The sequence below is a fragment of the Capricornis sumatraensis genome, chromosome 1 (genome assembly GCF_032405125.1).
Source record: "Capricornis sumatraensis isolate serow.1 chromosome 1, serow.2, whole genome shotgun sequence".
Taxonomy (NCBI): Eukaryota; Metazoa; Chordata; class Mammalia; order Artiodactyla; family Bovidae; genus Capricornis; species Capricornis sumatraensis.
In genome coordinates this window covers 159,421,901-159,427,900 of record NC_091069.1, presented here as the reverse complement: position 1 = coordinate 159,427,900, position 6,000 = coordinate 159,421,901, and positions in this window count along the sequence as shown.

Below are 6,000 nucleotides of genomic sequence, written 5' to 3'. Positions count from 1 at the left end.
TCCATGGCTCAGAAAGATCCACTGGAGAAGGAAATGGCAACCCACTCCACTATTCTTGCCTGGAGAATTCTTCTATGGACAGAGGAGCCTGGAAGGCTACAGTCCATGGGATCGTGAGGAATCTCTGACACCTCCCATATGATCTCAATACTTCATCCACTTTCATAATAAAATAAATATGTTGTCCTGCCCCTTTTATTCTCATTGTCACAGCTGGCCTGGACAACCACGGAGCTTGTAGGAACTGCACATGTTCTTCCTCCACTCCCTGTGTGACAGATGAACTCCTACAAAAGTGATGCCTATTAGAGTGAAATCCAATATGCTTCTTTAAAGACCATTTGACTGAAGTATGATTGACATACAAAGAGCTCTACGTAGTTTGTGTATATCACTTTATGAGTTGGAGATATGTATATATCCATGAAACCATCACCAAAATCTATGCCATAAATATCAATATATTTATCATCTCTTAAAGTTTTCTACTGCCTTCTCACTATTTTTAATTTTTTTGTAATAGCATATAACAGCTACCATCTTAGAAAACTTTTAAGTATATAATATAGTATCATAAACTATAAGCACTTTGCTTGTAGTAGTAGATCTCTAGGACTTATTTACCTTGTATAACTGAAACTTTGTCAGTTCAGTTCAGCTCAGTCACTCAGTCTTGTCCAACTCTTTGCAACCCCATGGACACATCAGGCTCCCTGGTCCATCACCAACTCCTGGAGCTTTCTCAAACTCATGTCCATCGAGTTGATGATGCCATCCAACCATCTCATCCTCTGTCTTCCCCTTCTCCTCCTGCCTTCAATCTTTTCCAGCATCAGGGTCTTTTCTGATGAGTCGGTTCTTCACATCAGGTGGCCAAAGCATTGGAGCTTCAGCTTTAGCATCAGTCCTTCCAATGAATCTTCAAGGTTGATTTCCTTTAGATTGACTGGTTGGATCTCCTTGCCGTCCAAGGGACTCTCTTTGTACCCTTAGACAAATAACTTCCTCATTTCTGCCTCCCCTTAGCCCCAGCAACCACCATTCTACTCTCTGTGAGTTTGACTATTTTAGATTCCTCATATAAATGGTATGTGTTGTCCTACTGTGTCTGGCTTATTTCACTTGGCATAATATCTTCCTGGTTCATCCATATTGTCACAAATGGCAGGATTCTCTTCTTTTTTGAGGCTGAAAAGTGTTCCATTGTAGGTACATATACCATATTTCCTTTACCTATTCATCTGTTGATGGACACTTACATTGTATTTGCATTGCACCCATCCCTTGGCTATTGTAAATAACACTGCAATGAGCATGGGAGTGCAGATCTCTCTTTGAGATCCTGATCTTAATTCCTTTGAGAATATATATATTCAGATGTGGGATTGCTGGATCATATAGTATTTTTTTTTCTACTTTTTGAGGAACCTTCAAACTAATTTCCATAGTGGTTATGAAAATTCACATTTCTTTCAACAGTGTACAGAGTTCTTTTCCTCCATGATATACTCAATAAAAGTCCTCACATCAAAATTCAACTGGACATCTTTCTAGTTTTTGATTGGGAAGACACTTGGAATTCATTTATCTGAAAGTCAGTTTCCCTAAACATTGCCCTCAAACCTGTATATCCTTCTCTGCTCCCAATGCTAGTCAATAATAGCATCATTATACACCCAGAGCTCATGCCAGCAGCATGGAAGTCATTCTTGATCCTTCCTGTCTTTTACTCCCCGTGTTCAATCAGTCGTCAAGTCCCAGTAAATCTAACTTCAAATCATCAAACCTGTCTTCTTCGTTCCACTTCTGCTTTGGCTTCCTCAGTTCAGGTCCTTATTTTTGTTATGTTCTCACGGGACTTATTTGTGAAAGCCTTTCTCACGACTTCCTACATCTGACAGAGCCGTCACCCATGGTGGCAGAGACGTAATCTTACACAGCTCTGCTTAAAGCCCTTTCAGGGCACTCTACTGTCTACAAAGTGAGGTCAAGACAGCGTGGCCATAGTCCCACCTGCTGTGACCCTGTCTCCCTCTTTATTTCCCACCTCACAACCCTCCACATTTTGTGCTCTGATTATACCAAGTTCCTGATTGTTTCCCAGAAAAACTCTTCCAAGACTTCATACCTTTGCACCTACGATTTTCTATACTTTGCCACTCAAAGTATGGACCATGGACCAGCAGCATCAACACCATCCAAGAGCTTATTACTGAATTAGAATCCATGTGTTAACAAAATCTCCAGGTGATTCTATTCACATTAAAATTGTAGAGTATTGCCTAGAATGCTTTTTCCACCTACTTTGCCCAAGTCACTGGTTCTCACCCTAGAGATGAAATGCCCCCATTTTATATATTTTTAAAAGGTATTCTGCTTTTTACTATCTTGCAACAAATGCTGTAGATAATGTATCTACACTCATAGTTTTTAAAAATCCAAAATAATACTTTAACTGTAATAGGAAAAAATGCAAGTAGTATGGAATAAAATGGATGTTTCTGCATGTATATGCTTGGGTACATTCAAAGACATAACAAATGTTTGCATAGAACCACAGGGGACTGATGGGTACAAATGAACCGATTCACGTGTATTGTTTCAGAGACACAAATGCCAAGAGCAATGAGACAGTGGTATGATTTTCAGGCTGGTGAATGACTCTTGGCAAAATTCCAAAAAGAACAGAACACAGTCTTTCTTTGACTCATAAGGGAGTTGTATTCCTGGAAATGCACTTTTTATTAAAACTGGGTAAAGCATACTTTGTGTTTACATGTGACATGAGTTGGATATTAGGCTCAGACAATTGTAACCAAATTTTCACCCGGACAAATGTCTGGTGGGACACTCACATGTCCTGTTGGATGCAGGATGAGACTTTGTGAGTAGGATCAAATCATGCATAGCAGAACATCTAGCATTTCTGGCCTTCATCCACTAAATGCCTCCTATCAGTGACCAATGGCAACACCCCCTGAGGTTCTCAAACTCTTGGAGGGAGCAATATCTGTTCTGCTGAGAACTTTTAGTCGACTTGCCAGCTCTAGAGCTTCCTTCAAGCCTTGATCATTCTCACCACAGTCTCCTTCTCCAGCCCTGGTACTTCCTGGCTCTTTCCTTCCACAGCCCTTAGCTCTCTTGATGGTAGTGCTGGCCCAACCTCCTGTAGTGTGGGAGGGCATGTGTATAGGGCAGGAATGCCTATCAATCACCTTCATACTTGCTCAGGGAATCACACAATCAGAAACTGAATAAATGTTCAAAAACATTGCTGAATAAATGACTTTAAAAACAAAAAGCAAAAATAAAAAGAACAATAGAGCTCTAAGAGCATGTAGATTGAAGATTGGAGATATAGTCATCCATAACAACGAAGTGTTACCTAATATATCTACTTTATCCTGACACGATAAAAATAACATGCTTCTCAAAAAGGCAATTTGAAATTAATATCATGGTTTTTTTTTTCACACTAATGTATTGAGCATAACACTTGGACCCTCAGGAAATTTACCACTAAAAAATACACTCCTTTATATAGTTCAAATAGTGTATAGAATAGGTCTTAAATATATTTTTATATTTAGGGTGGGTTGTGGAGATGGTGGTAAAAAATTAAAATGAAAATACTTCTGACAGCTGTAATATTTAGGAATTACAACAAGGCATACATCTGCCTGGTTCACTGTCCCAGCATATGCCACAGCTCCTGGCATGTCCAGGCATGTAGTAAGTGCTTGTGGAATGAATTAATGCATGCATACATAAATGCATTAATTTGGTCTCTATTTCCATTTGCTCCAAGGCTTGGAATTTCTATTAAAATTACTAAGCTTTAAGGAAATAAAACGTATTAAGGAAAACAACCGAGAAGGTTTTCCTTCCCATTCTGTAGTGAATGCAGCCTTTGAGGCACTGAGGACACCCGGTCAGGGAACGCTGTGACCTCTGGAACCCAGCACAAAGGTGGCCTTTTTTGTTTTCCTCCTGTTCATTGGTTTCAGAAGCTGGTGCCAGCTGAGTCTAGATGGTGCGAGCTTTACACTTGAATGAAATACTCCCTGCCCTCCGTTCTGGGAGCTCCACTCTGCTGCCTCCATCTGCTGCTCTGATAAATGCTCATATTTTAAATATATTACTATCAGCTCACTCTCAAAGTGGTTTGCCAGCTCCCCACACAGCAAACAACCCCTCTGGCACCGAGCCACTTCTTGGGTGGAAAGAATTTGGGCAGACAGAGGATACATCTCCCAGGGAGAAGAGAAAGGAGGGAGGAAATTGCCTGCAGAAGCTAGTGGCAAAGACCTCGTCTGTGTCCTGAGGGTCCCCAGGGGCCGTCGGGATCAGCGCCCGGCTCCCTGGTGTCTATGCAGAGGGTGAGTGGGTCTGAAGTGTGGCCATTCTGAGAGCGGAGCCGAGGTGAAGTCGAAGAAGATGTTTTGCTTTTTCTCTGAAAACAAATTGAACATTCTTAGCCTGGTCGGCTGACAACCCTCCATTATGAGTAACCTCCAGGAAACTAAGATACACAGGAATCTGCCTCCGGCTCTCAAAGCCTCCTCAGCACGCACACCATTCATGCTACTCTTCCAAGTGCTCCTGCTAGTTTCAGCTGGCAGTTGCTCCCTTTCTGTGTGCCTGCCTTCCAGCAACTGATCTCTAGCTAGCATAATCACCAATTGCATTTGGGAAAATAGAGTAATGCAGAGTGGAAAGTCTCTCTGAAGAACACAATTACCATAGAAGCCACTAGGGTAGCTGTTTATTCTATCACAGTTGTGGAATCATAGAATATGAGGACTGGAAGGAGAGTTAGAGGGAACTGAAGGCCCAATTTCTTTATCCTAAAGGCATCTTGCATTTTCACTTCCCAAACTGACTCCTGATACCCTCCTCTCAGTCCTACACCAAACCTCCCCACTGGGTTTACTCGCCTTATTTCAGTAGTGGTAACTCTGTTTATCCAGTTGCTCAAGCAAAATGCCTCAGAGTCATCTTTGGTTTCTCTCGTCACTTTCCTTGGTTTCTCTCACACCCCACATTTGGTCTGACAGCAAGTCCTGAGGGTACTAGCTTCAGAATGTAGCCAATATCTGATCTGACTTCACTGCTTCAACCTGGTCCAATCCACCTTCATCTCTCCTGTGCATTATTGCAACAACGCAAGGATCTGCTGCTGCTGCTGCTGCTAAGTCGCTTCAGTTGTGTCCGACTCTGTGCGACCCCAGAGACGGCAGCCCACCAGGCTCCCCCGTCCCTGGGATTCTCCAGGCAAGAACACTGGAGTGGGTTGCCATTTCCTTCTCCAATGCATGAAAGTGAAAAGTGAAAGTGAAGTCGCTCAGTCGTGTCTGACCCTCAGCGACCCCATGGACTGCAGCCTACCAGGCTCCTCCATCCATGGGATTTTCCAGGCAAGAGTACTGGAGTGGGGTGCCATTGTCTTCTCCACCCCCACCCCCCGCCCCTCCTCAAATAAGCCAGACAGATTCCTGATGCAGGATTTTGCATTTTTTTACTCTCCCCTCTGCTGGAAATGATCTCCTCATGGACACCTGTGGGGTTTCCTTACTCCTCACTCAAGTGTCACCTCCAGTGAGCCGTCTCTGACCATCTTATTTAAAATGGTGATTCCTCCCCAGCCCCTCACTGCTTTCTTCTTCTCCAGAGCTCCTGTCAGCATTTAACCTACCATGCTTCCCTTATGCATTGTGTCTGTTGTCTCTCCCCACACCCCATACCCCTTCTCACTAAAATGCAAGCTCTTTAAGGTCTCAGTTCCGTCCCATCTGCTGTTCTCATACACTCACAGTGGCTAGGCGTGTACTAGATATTCAATAAATATTTGTGAATAGCTAAATAAATCCCTGGAAATAGTGATGCTACAGCAAATGTGAAATGTACCAGTGTCTCAGCATTGTTTCTATAAACACATCTGCCTGGGAAAGAATCTCTAGCAGTAGATGGCTGAAATGACCCGTGGACTTGGGAGGCCAC